General features: G+C 36.8%; 1 non-coding gene and 1 pseudogene across 1 annotated transcript; both read right to left on the reverse strand.

Annotated features, from left to right (window-relative positions):
- Window positions 1-4,993: 4,993 nt before the first annotated feature.
- On the reverse strand, window positions 4,994-7,199 carry LOC113920340 (annotated as a pseudogene).
- Window positions 7,200-7,494: 295 nt separating this feature from the next.
- LOC113921048 lies at window positions 7,495-7,628 on the reverse strand. The gene has a single exon (XR_003519483.1). It is a non-coding gene; the product is annotated as a U4 spliceosomal RNA (small nuclear RNA).
- Window positions 7,629-13,723: the final 6,095 nt, after the last annotated feature.

Genomic DNA, 13,723 nt, shown 5'->3' on the forward strand with positions numbered 1-13,723 from the left:
GCAAATTAGTATAAAAATAGATAAAAATAGCAGCATGAAAGTCACTGAAGCAGAAACATAAATGGACAGTAAGCATAATAGAAGGTGTTAAAAATTACTGTATTCAGTGAAATAGAGGTGGCTACTTAGATATACCTTTGCACACTCAGTAATTTGGGGGAAGAATACTGGACAATACCAGGTACTGGGAAGGATGTGGAGCAATAGGAACTTCATTTCCTGTTGGCATAAGTATTGACAAAATCATTTTGGAAAACAATTTGTCAATATCTAGAAAAGTTGAAGATGTATGTTCTCTAAAATACTTTCCTACATGTATAAAGGAGACATTTTAGGCCATTCGGGCTACTGTAACAAAATATGAGAAATTGAATGGCTTATAAACAACAGAAATTAATTTCACTATTTTGTAAGCTGGGGAGTCCAAGATCAAGGTGCTTGAACATTCAGTGTCTGCTGAGAGCCTGTTTCCTGGTTTGTTGACAGCCATCTTCGGCTGTGTCCTCACATAGCAGAAAGGTCATGGGAACTCTCTGGAGTCTCTTTTATAAAAGCACTAATCCCATTCATGAGGGTTCCACCATCATGACCTAAACACCCTCTTAAATGCCCCACTTCCTAATACCATTACATTGGGGATTAGGTTTCAACATATGAAGTTTGGGGGACTCAAATATCAATCCATTGCAGGAGACGTATGCAAGAATGTTTATAGCACCAAAAAAAAATTTTTTAACCAGTTAACTTCCCGTTAACTGGAAAAATGTATAAATGTTGGCATATTCACAAAATGGAATATAATATGGTTGTGAAAATGTATATCTTGGAGTAAAAAACTATACACAAGAATAAATCTCATGAAAATAATGTTGAGTACAAAAACCAAGTCCAGTAAGAATTTAGATGGTATAATTTTTTTTTTGCTAATTAGGAAATACATACATAGTAAATGTTTAAAAAAATGCATAGGAATGATAAACACTAAACTCTAGATAATGCTAATCTCTGAAAAGAGAGAGAAGGATGCTTTGAAGTGAAATCCATAAGCTTCTTCAGCTGTTTTAGAAGTGTTTTATTTCTTTTTTTTTTTAAGATTTTTTATTTATTTATTTGAGAGACAGAGCTCGAGCAGAGGCAGGAAGGGGCAGAGGAAGAGGGAGAAACAGACTCCCCGCTGAGCAGGGAGCCCAATTAGGGGACTCGATCCCATGACCCTGAGATCATGACTCGAGTGGAAGGCAGACCCTTAACTGACTGAGCCACCCAGGTGCCCCTAGAAGTGTTTATTTCTTAAACAGGGTGTAAATATATAGTTTGACAAGTAATATCTTTATACCTTTTAATATTTATGAAATATTTAATTTAAAAACTGTTTTAAATTTCTAGAGGGAAAAATATGAACATAAGCCATGGTTAGATTATAAACCAAACTAAAATATGGAATGGTTTAAAGTAATGGATGAATCTAAGAAAAATAAACTCCAGAGGTTCTTGATAATTGGGACATTTTTCTTTGAATAGACTAGTTAGTAAAATATAGAATTAAATTTCCTAGGTATCTACTCAAGAGAAATAAAAAACTTAAGTCCACACAAATGTCCATAGCAGAATTATTTATAATAGCCAAAAAGTGGAAACAACTCAAATGCCCAACAACTGATGAATGACTAACAAGATGTAAATCCAAACAGTGGAACCCTATAGAGGAATGAAATCCTGACACATGCTACAGGATATATAAATCTTAGAATGGTTTTTCTAAGTGGAAGAAACCAGAAAAGGCTAATTTGTAGAGTCAGAAAGTAGATTAGTGGCTACCCGGGGCTGGGGTAGCCTTTCCTCCCGAAAGGGAACAGACTGTAAATGGACATGAGGTATTTTATTGGAGTGATGGAATGTTCTACAGTTGGATTAGGGTGAAGATTGTACCACGTGGTAAGTTTGCTAAAAATCTTGGAATTGTATACTTAAAAGGGATGAATTGTATGGTGTATAAATTATACCTCTATAAAGTTGTTTAAAAAGCAAAGAAAAAAAGAATTGTATTTCTTTCTCAAGCAGGTCCCCAAATATGCCGTATGTTCTACGTCAATAGTATTTACATAATTACATTATCAAATGTTGTGTATCAGTTTTCAGTTTTTAGAATTCGACCACTAGACAAAATATGAGTTATTTTATTATAGTTACAGAAAAAATACAAACATTCTGAACTTTAATAAAAGTGATCGTATAGCTGCCACATATTTGGAGAAAAACAGGGGGATGAGAGGTGGAAGGAAGTTTATAATCACTGATATTCTCCATTTATATTGTGGGGAATTCAATGATACTGTTTGAAGTTGATTGGTCAAGATATAAAAGTTTAAGTATAAACTTCTTACAAGAGTGTAAGTTGTTACAATTGTTACCAAAAGGATCCCAAAATAGTAATTTAACTTTAAAAAGTTAGGAACAGAGAATAAGTTCCTCATCTTTCACAGTATGGAGACATTGATCAAGTAATGTTTGATGTTGATAGATTAAGATATCGAGGTTTGAGCAGATTTGGAATTGATCACCAGAGGAAATAAAAATGAAAATAATTGAAAGTGGTTACTAGCAAAGAATAGGACTTCCAGTAGTTGTAGGAAATTCAGTAGGAGATTTGATATTAATGTGCACCTTTCTCTCCTGTTTGATTTTTTTTACTCTTTATATATTGCATAATAAAAACTAAGAGAGATATTTAAATATGTCTTTAGTATCTTCTTACTAGCCACAAACAACGCAGGTTTAAAAATTAACTTATCTCTTTCAAACCAGCTTTTCCTCCAAATTTCCATGTTTCTGTAAACCGGCACCTTTATTTTTATTTTGCTTTATCTTGTATTTTCCTTTATTATTTCAAATTTTTTACAATAATTGTATGGATTTTTTAAATTCAGGAAATTTTTTAAGTTCTTGGCTCCTACTTGTCTTTCATGTCCCACTCCCAGTCTTCAAGTACTCCAAGTACTTTCAGTTATGCTCCTGATAATAACTCAAAATCAACCCCTTCTTGTCCTTGTGTCTACCACAGCCTGATCTGAGTCACCTTTCCCCATCAGCTGTTAGCACCCTCCCAGGCGATCCATCTTAACTGCTGCTCTGATCACATGGTGCCCTGCCCATGAACTTTCTCAGGTTGTCCACTGCTTGCCAAATAGACATAAAACTCCTTTGCAGGTTTTTTTTAATATTAAAATGATGTAAAAATAAATACTTTTACTTACATAGTTGAAGCCATCTGCATATGCATTTTAATGTTTTGCTTACTTAATACGATATGAAGACCAGCATTTTGCACATTTCCTGAATATTAAAATACATATAATTATTATGGAGATTTGAAATAATACTGAAAAATGTAAAGTAAAAAATGAAAGTTACCCATAACCCCTGAGAGAAAGCAACGACTAAAAATTAGATTATGATATAGAGGTTTATAAAATTGCATACTCCTTTTCCTTTTAGAATTTTACTATGAACATTTTCCCATTCCCTTAACTTTTCTTTAAAATTGTTCATCTAACTACTGCATAGTATACTATCATCTGATTTTACCATTATTTGTCCATCCCTAATTTTTTTCCAATTTTGCCTTATGATGAATAATCCTCTAATAAATATATTTTTGCACATTAGTGATTGCATCTCTAGTTCTTATGAACAAATTTGTATAGGAGAAATATTGTGTCAAGGATTATAAATCTAGTATAATTTCCTTAACATTTACCCTGATTTATTCTCTTTCTGCAATACATGAATGTTCCAATCTCAGGGGACACTAACTAATAATGTATATTATATGTTTCTCTTTAAAATTATTTACCAATATGATAAGCAAAAAAAAGTGAATTTAAGTTTGTTGTTGGGATTTCTTGTATTAACTTTTGGGGGTCTTTTTACCACTTAAATAACTTGCCTCACCTTTTGTTCACTTTTCTCTAATAGGGTTTACAATTTTTATTATTGATTTGTAAATGTTCTTTAGATATTTATACTAACATTCGTCCTATCATAAATGATACAAATACTTAATTACATTTTTGGTGTCATTTGGACCTTTTTTAAAGATTTTTTTTTTAATTTTAAGTAATCTCTACACCCATCATGGGGCTTGAACTCACCACCCTGAGATCAAGAGTTGGATGCTCCACTGACTGAGCCACCCAGGCACCCCCAGACCTAATTTTCTATGTAGTCAAATCTGTCCATCTCTTCTCTGTGGTTCTGCTACTGCTCTTTTGCCTTTGAAGTTTATTCTCTATGTCAATATCCAATTCTTACTCACTTTGATTTTATTCTAATTGACATAGTTTCATTTTGTTTATTTAGTGCTCTAACTTCCCTGAAGCATCTGTGCTATCTATGGAATTTATTTATGTGAAAAGTACACATCTAGCTATTTTTTCCAAAGATTTCACCCACAGCTTAGAACCATTTATTGAAATTTTTCTTCTGCCCTCATTGATTTGTATTGTGGCCTTTATCAAACAGTATATTTTTATATACTAGTATTTGTCCCTGAAGCATCTGTGCTATCTTATTGCTCCATCTGTCTATTATGTAAGTCCCACAGTTTTACTAATAATATTTTGATGCATTTTAAATTATATTTAGTAGATGTTATTTTCAAGTGCTTTTTCCAGGCATAAATTGTCAATCTCACATCAATATTTCAATCATTGCAACCATTTTATAGATAAGGTAATTAAGAGATTAAGCCTACGAGCTAGTACATGACAGAGTCAGGATTTAAACCTAGATTTGTGTAATTCCAAAGTCTCAACTCTTGAATAATTATTCCCCCCTCCCTCCCCCTCCTCTTCCTCCTCATCATTGACTAAAGGGAAACTATTTAGACTTCTTGTTAAAGCAATCCAGTATAAAAACAATAAGAGACAAGAAAGAACATGACATCTTTTGAAAGACAGACAAGGGAGACAGACACTGATCCCATATTTCCATGTCAGATCTTTTCTATCTTGGAAATAAAGTCACGGATTCTGATGAGTTCATCATTTACTTTAGTCTTCTGCTCAATGGCCTTCTCCAGCAACTAGATGCACATCTGCTCCTTCCTCAAGCTCACGTGGATGGTCAAGGCCTCCACTTGGGCCTTGCTCCAGACCTGGGTGATCTCGTTTAGCAGCTTGAGTTTCTCTTCTGCGTGGGTCTTCAGTGCTTGGTATCTCTGGCCTTCCTTTTCAGTTCTTGTGTTATCTTCAACATACTTCAGCGAATCTTCATTCGTGCAGTAGCCTTCAATCACCTTCTTGAAGAGGTCAGAAAAATAGTTTTCCATGTAGTTCAGGTGTGCAGTAAGTTGGCCTTTTCCTTTCAGAACCTTCTGGATTTGGGCTTTGGCAAGTTCTGTTTCTGAGCCTCCACCATCCCCCTGGTACCCTGTCCCCTCAAACCCATCCATGATCTTCCCCATCTCCAGGTGCTTTGCGTAGAGCTCCGCACAGCTGTTCTTCACCAACAGCCTCTCCTTTTGTTTCCTTCCCCTGCTGCGTCCGGGTCCTTCTGGTTGTGCTGCGGCACGTCCATGATGGGCACCACGGGCACCACGGACCTGCTGGCCTGAGGACACATGGACTGATCTGGCTCTGGAACACCCGGAGCTCGGAAGGAATCAAGTTCTACCAGCTTGGCCGCCCGTGGGCTCCCTGAGGAAGTTACGTCTGCATTGGCTGCGCCGCTGGTTTCAGCCGCCAGGGGCGCTGGTCTCTGAGGCTTGTTTTTCAGGAGTAGGTAGAACTTGAGGTATAAGGACTATTTCCTCAAGGCCATCTCCTTAAATGAGGACGTTCCAGTCTGCTTCAGATAATCAGCCCCTGCTCTGGTGCTTCAGCAGTAGCAGGGTCTGTGCTCTTCATTGGGGTCCAAGGCGGACTCTGGCCCCTGCAAGAGAGTCAGAGGCACTGAGTCAGCAGGCGAGGCCGTGGGCTCGCTGTTGGACTGCTGGTGCGAACCCACGCGCCAGAAGAGCTGGCGGGTCCCTCCGCGGCGGGCACCTGCGCCCCGGCCTGCACCAAAGGTGCGTCAGTCACTGAGTCTGAAGGCAGGCCGGCTCCACCGGCCGCCCGCCGGCTCCAGGGGCGTTCTGGGGGCCGAGCCTCCCCACCACCTACAAATGGGTGAAACTTTGGGTCACCCACATTGTAGGGACCCCCCTAGGGACCCCCCCCCCAGGGAGGGGGAACAGGACCCTGGTGCGCCTCCTCAGGGCATTTTCCTGTCTCGACCCTGGTCTCTGCAAGAAAGGTTTGAGGCCAGTTCTTTCTCCCAGCTTTCTTGGTAGGGGTGGCCTTTTGCTGGTGGCATCATCAGAGAAGTTAAATTCTAGCCTTATTTGGCCAATGGCCTTTACTTCTGAGGACTTGGGGACATGGCCCTTCCAGCCTTCAAGGGCTGTCCAGGGCAGTGCTCTCAGGACCTGAAAGGGGCGACTGGGGAAGGGAGTAGGTAGTGCCCAGGTGCACGGGGCAGGTCAAGGCCAGCCAGAAGTCTGGGAGGGGCCCTTTTCCTACTGTAGCCTCTGAGGATCCTCCCCGTCTTGGGACGCCATCCCTGAAGGGTCTTCTAGGATTTCAGAAGTGAATGTAACACATTTATTTAAGGAGTATCTAAGGAATATGAACCAGACGTTTGTCCTAGAGATGCCCTTTGGTTTTCAAGACTTCCCAGAGTCTTGGGAGAGCTTGAGGAATCCAGGCCAACCAAGAAAGCCAAGCCAGGCTCGCTGCAACACCTCTCTTCAAAGGCTGGTTTCAGGTCCCCCAGAGGGGGGTTGGCATGAGCCACTGCTTGTTTCTGGAGAATTCCATTGGTCATTTTGGCGTCCAGTTCCTTGGTGAACTGTTGATTGTCTTCCTGGATCCAGATTTGGGGAGAGTTTTCTAAGCCAACGGTGTCACCCAGAGCAAAACAAGCCTCAAGTTTGCCGTTCATGCTAGGAGTTAAAATCCTGTGCCTCGGAGGATCCCACAGAAGTGACTGAAAAACCACCTTCACATCTTTGGCTATGTTCTTGGGTGACACAATTTCCTTCTGCGACAGATGAAGAACTGATGATCCTCTGGTAAGTTCTAGTGGTGAAAACAGAAGCCACAGTTTTCTGTACTTGTGTCACCAGTGACAACTTTGTTACTTAAAATTTGCAGACCCATTCTGCAGCCCTGCTGAGATGTCGCAGCAGCCAGTTGGGACCACACTCCTTAAATCCTTTACTGCATTGCCTCTTAATTTAGTGCTTCCTTCATATCTTGTCACCAATCCTAAGTGTTTTATATTTTGTTGGTATTACGCTTTCTTGTTTTACCATTGGGTCTTCTAATCATAGCTTTTTATATGAAAACTATTGGTATTTTTATAATGTTCTATCCAGATAACTTGTTGAATTTTATATCCTAATTTTTTAGTTAATTATCTTGGAGTTTTAGTTAGGTATTCCTATTAGCTATGAAAAATTATTTTTTGCCTTCTCTTTTGCAGCATCTTTTTAAATGCTTGTACATCAGCTGGTGGTATGTTTCAATTAGCAATAATCGCGCCTCGGATAAACCTCATTGGCTACGATACTGCCACTGCGCAAAGCTCAGCTGGTGGTATGTAATTAATTTCTCAACAGTTCTTTGTGAGCATTTAGGTTGTTTTCAATTCACATGAAAAATCACCCATTTTGTCTGTTGATGCAATGATTCTTATGCCCTTGAGACTTGTTATTAAGAGGACAACTTTAAGGCTCATTCCCATGTATGTGTCACAAACCAAGACACTTAGGGTTATGGAGAATGAGTTTCAAATGAATATTTCTTGGCTACAGTAAAGATCCAAGCAGTAGTTTCCTTCTGTATGTCCAGAATCCAACTTAAAAGAAGCAGAAATTTAGGCCCATTGAAAATGGTAAAGTAAGCTGTACCATACAGCTCATCTTCATTAATATTATTATGAGCTGAATGACTTCATTTGTGTAGCTGTGACTACAAGAGTGATATGCTATTTGCAAAGTTATAATCCATATACGAGAGCAGATTACAATCTCAACTTGCCACTCCTCATCTGTTGCAATTTATAGCATTGAGAACTTAGTAAATATAATATCATAAAAAGAGTCATAGTTTTTCCAAAATATTATAACAGAAGCATTTTTTTTCTTTTTCTATTGAGGCACACATTGTGAAAAACAACTCACTTTTAAGATAATTTTAGTTTGTTCTTTTACCCTGTTACATTTCTGGTACCATTTATAGAATACTATAAAATTTTCTTCCATCTCTAAAGTGCTAGTTTTCATAATACTTCCATTGCTTTATAGATCACTGATTCAGGAAATGTTTATTCATTTAAGAACAGAAAATGTTGAGTGCTTACTCTATGCTAATCATTTATTTGGATAGTAGAGAAGATTGACCAGCCGCAAAGCAGACAGACAAGAGTCCTACCTTTATAGGGCTTATATTTTAGTGAAGGAGACAGGCAATAATTAGAGTAAAAACTGCTTTGGAGAAAGAATCAAGCAATGTGACAATTTTAGTTCCCAAATATTGGAGAATATATATATTATTTATTATATATATATTATTATATATTATATTATATATTTATATATATTCGTTATATATTAATATATTAATATTATAAAATATAATAAATAATTAGATATTATTATATTATATATTATTTATATATATATATAATATATATATATATATACCATCCCACATGTTCTTATAATGTTATATCAGCATTTCTCCTTCAAGAGGCAATGCCTACATCTCCCCTTCTCCCTTGAAGCTGGGTAAACTTTTGCAATTGCCTCAACATTGCCTGACTTTCCAAGGCTAGATCATAAATGGTGATAGGGCTTCTGCCTGGCTCTTTCTCTCTTAAGACACTTGCCTTTGGATCCTTGAGCCACATGTAAGAATTCTTACTACCATGAAGCCGCCATGCTGGAGAAACCCTATAGAGAAAGAGAAAGGTGATTGAGGAGCCCTAACTGTTCTAGTCCCCGGCTCTTTGAATCTTCCTAGACCAGGTGCCAGATATGTGAATGAAGGCTGAGAGATGACACCTGTCACAGCCCACTGTCTGACTGCAACCTCATAAAAGACTCCAAGCCAGAAATGCCCAGCTGAACCACTCTCAAATTCCTGACCCACAGAAATGATGAGAGATAATAAATGATTTTTGTTTTAAGGAGCTAAGTTTTGATGTAATTTTTTATGCAGCCATAGCAACTAGAAGAACACAAGGTAAAGGAAAAGAAAGGGATAGGAGGAGATGAGATTTTACGTTGACATTCGGAGAAGGCTTCTCTAAAATTGTAACATTTGAACAGAGAATGAAAATAAAATGAATTTTAAAAAATGGGGAAGTGATGCATATATCTATAGAACGAGAATTCCGAACAGTGGAAACAACAAATAAAAGCATCCTGAGGTTGGGGATGCTTAGCATACTGGCCAGTGAGCAAGTGTTGCTGGTGGAAGTAAACCAGAGGACAAGTGGTTGGATAGATGGCAGAAGTCATATCTGTGTAGAAACTTGGAGGCCCCTGACAAGTTTGGGGATTTTATTCTATGTGTAATGAGAAGCTCTCGGAGGATTTTGAACAAGAGTGATGGGCTCTGATTTACTTTTTCCCCTCACATTCTCTCTCATTGATTTTGCTCTAACCATACTGTTTTGTTTTTTTTTTTTCTATTCCTTAAATGTACAAAGTTCTTTCCTGACTTAGGACCTTTGAGATTCCTCTTCCCTCCTCCAGCACCTTCTCTTCATATCTTCAATGTGTGCGGCTGCCAGGATCTTGGTCTATCCATCCAACCAAAAATACCAGTCTAATTCAAGTGACACTTCTAATCATATCACCCCGTACTTATCTGTATATGGTATGTTGCTCCTTCTCAAATGTAAGCCCCCTGAAAACAGGGACCATGTCGCTCTTGCTTACTGATATGTCCACAGCACCTAGAATAGTGCTTGGAATAAAATAAGTGCTCCACCAATATTTGTTAAATAAATGTGTGAACAACCATATCTTCTATAGATATTGTGAAGAATAAGATATACAATGTATGAAAAGATATTGGCATGCAGTTTGTTCATCATGAATTGTTAATTTGGAAAATTTTAGATTTTTTTCTTCCCCAACATTTTCACTTCTTTTTAACTAAACTCCATCTCTATTCTTATTTATTTCATGCAATATAAGCAAAATATCTTCAGATATTTGGTTCCTTTGAGGTGTTTGCTTTTATAGTTTATTTTTTATAAAAGATTTATTTATTTATTTTAGAGAAAGCACTTGAGCAAGTGTGGCGGGGGGGAGGGAGAGGGAGAGAGAATCTCAAGCAGACTCCCCACTGAGTGCAGAGCCTGATCCAGATCCACAGAGCTGGATCACATGACCCTGAAATCATGACCTGAGCTGAAATCATCAGACACTCAACCGACTGAGCAACCCAGATACCCCACGGTGTTTTGCTTTCATTCATAGTTAATCCAATAGTGATCCAGACAAGAGAAAAATTTCAGTAAGTGTGAATAGAAATTTTGCAATCTAAATATCCTCTGAGAGTATTTTGGGTCTAATACTCCTCTACTATGCTTTACAAAGTTTGTTAAAGCTGGATGAATCAAGTTTATGTGGGATTGATTTTTAAAAAACTACTTTTAAGTGGTAAAAAGTAATTCAGCGAAATCAAACATCAACATTATATAAGCTAAGATTTAAGCCTGCAGTAGTAATAGGTCATGGCTAGACCCAACATTCATGTCTCCAGTCATCTCTACTCTAATTCTATACCTAAGATGATGTTGAAATCAATCTATAGTATTAGAAATGGCCAGAGTATCCACACCATTTTTATAGAATCTCATTAGCAAGATCACTGAACAGAAGTAGGTTGCACAAAAGCGGTCTATTTTACTCATGGTGAATTACTGAGTTATCTGGATCAAATTTAAAATGTATAAAATACATACCATAACAGAACACAAGCAGTAGAAGCTCCAGAGCCATCACAAATATTTGGGAGCTTTCAAGATTTTCTCTCTCCTCCTGCAAACTGTTAGGCTAAACAGTAGACTTGCATTAGTTTTGTTTTGAGTCCCCAGAGCAGTAATCTTAGGGGGGGCACTCTAAGAGTTTCATACGAAAGTTCTGAGAGGTTCTACCCCAAAAGAAACATTTTTAGAATAATTCTGCTAGCTTTCAAAGCAATAAAATGAAAACAAGTAATTTTTCCACTTAACATAAAGCTATCTATGAGAATATTTGATTCATTATTTGTTAGCTAGGAAAAATAAAAACACTGTGTTACTCCTTACTGAACACATTATAGACACAGTATTGAATACCTTGACCTAAAGTGTCAAGTTTATCGTAGTGTAGCATCAGTAGCCTAACTATAGTTTCAATACAGTGGACATTTAGTGACAATGAAATGCATTTTTAATAAACACATGTGAAAACGTCTATCAAATGATCTGTTGGTTTCATCATCAGTTTTATGTAGATGTGGAATAGAAGGTCCCTCAGCTATGTTCAATAAGTCATGTCCCTTCCTCTAAATATGTCACTCCACATTCTAGATAATTCCTAAAATTATGTTGAGAAGAAAGCTTTTATTGTGGCATTACTTTAAAATATTAACATGCAAATAACTCTTGGAGAAGTAAAACATTGACCTAAAATTCCACAAAGACGTAAATTACTGACATCAAATCATTTCTTAAAAAGCCAAAGAGAAGAGAGCATGAGGGCTTTGGTACACAAAGAAGGAGATGAAGAATTCAGAAAAGGAAGGACTAATTTACTTTAAAACCTTGCCAAATTATCAAATTGGCCACATTGATGTATAATAAATATTTTTAAAAAGTAGTCTCTGGGCTAACCATATTCTCTATGTTTTTGAAATGAAAAAAGTATATTTTTAAAATCAAAAAAGTTTATAGTCTTCATATTCAAAAATAATGAAATGGGATCTTGCAGTTTTATATTTTTTCACATGTGCACAGATTTTGTCAAAGTATAGGATTCTTTATCCACTTAAATAATTTCAACACATACAATGAATGTGCATATATATCTTAATTCACAACAAGAAAAAATATGACTACATACTTAACAGTACTATGTTAATATATACTGAATATTCATTACCTAATTATATATGTATGCTTAGTCCGTGCAAGAAAACTCGATTGTTTTCCTTATTACCATTACCCAAAACGTCTGATATAATTATAACAATCATCTAATTGATAAAAAGAAAAAGGAAGGAAAGCAGAAAGAAAGAAGGCCAATTGACTGTAATAGTAGAAATCACAGAAATAAGATATATTTATATCTAAGAGGATAAATACAGTTCAAAATATATATAACAACCTCTAATCTAGAACTACATGATTTAAATGGACAAATTAGTTTTATAAAGACGACAGGAAATTGGCAAAGCGTGGTGGTAGAGTAGAAGGCGTGCTAGATTTGTATTCACAGTAACTGGTTCAGCTTCTGGCTCTACTTCTTGCTAGTGATCTTAAACACAAGCTTTCTCTATTTCAGTTTCTTCATCTGAACAGAAGACGACAAAAGAGGGAAAGATAAGCCTGGATCTACTCCCAGCCTCACCACTTACCAACTCAGTGACCTTGGGGAAACTACTTAGTATTTCTAGATTCCTCAGCCATAAAGTATCACTAATCATAGAACTTACTTCACTGGTTGTCATGAAGTTTCAGAGAGAATGCATGTAACTTAGTCACCAGGATCCTTGGTTGAAAGACACATTTGATAAATGGGAGCGATCATTACACTACTGAAGGAATATAAGAAAAGAGGCCCTTCCAACCTAGACTGTTTTTGTGGGGTTCAACCTCTAGTAATGTTTATTAAGAACTATTACATATCTAGGGCGCCTGGGTGGCTCAGATGGTTAAGCGTCTGCCTTCGGCTCAGGTCATGATCCCAGGGTCCTGGGATCGAGTCCGGCATCGGACTCCCTGCTCCTTGGGAGCCTGCTTCTCTCTCTCTCTCTCTCTCTCCCTCTGTCTCTCATGAATAAATAAATAAAATCTTGAAAAAAAAGAACTATTACACATCTAAATTGTTTTTAAAACCATTCCAGGGTCACCATTAGATCTACATTTGTACATATTTAATTAATTTAACTGATAATGGAGTGTTAATGCAATGAACACAGAAGAAAATTGCAGTGTTTTGCTACTTAGTCATGAATATTGATAGGCAACTCTGCTTCTGATTTAATTACCTGCACATATTAGAAAAGGAAATATTAATTGAGTTTTAGAATCCCAAATCAACAATTGGAAATGAAGCTTTATGTGACTAGAGCAGGAAATGACTGGCTTAAGGCTATGCCTAGATATTAAAATTCCTTTTCCAACTAATAAACCTATCAATTACAAGTCCAAAACACAAAAAATATAAAATAAATTTGAGAGTTTTATGTTAGGAATTTAGAAACATTTGCCAAAAATATCTTAACTTAGTTTAATAATTTTGTGTAATTATACAATATATTGCTTTTATTCGATTATTTTTTAAATCAAGCATGTCTTTTTAAATTAGTTTATCATTTTATAACATCTAAACCTATGTAATTTCAGGAAAAATATGTAGTTTAAGTAAAAACCCAACCTTAAATATTTCAAAATATGTTAA

This window comes from Zalophus californianus, chromosome 3 (assembly GCF_009762305.2).
Source record: "Zalophus californianus isolate mZalCal1 chromosome 3, mZalCal1.pri.v2, whole genome shotgun sequence".
NCBI classification, from domain to species: Eukaryota; Metazoa; Chordata; class Mammalia; order Carnivora; family Otariidae; genus Zalophus; species Zalophus californianus.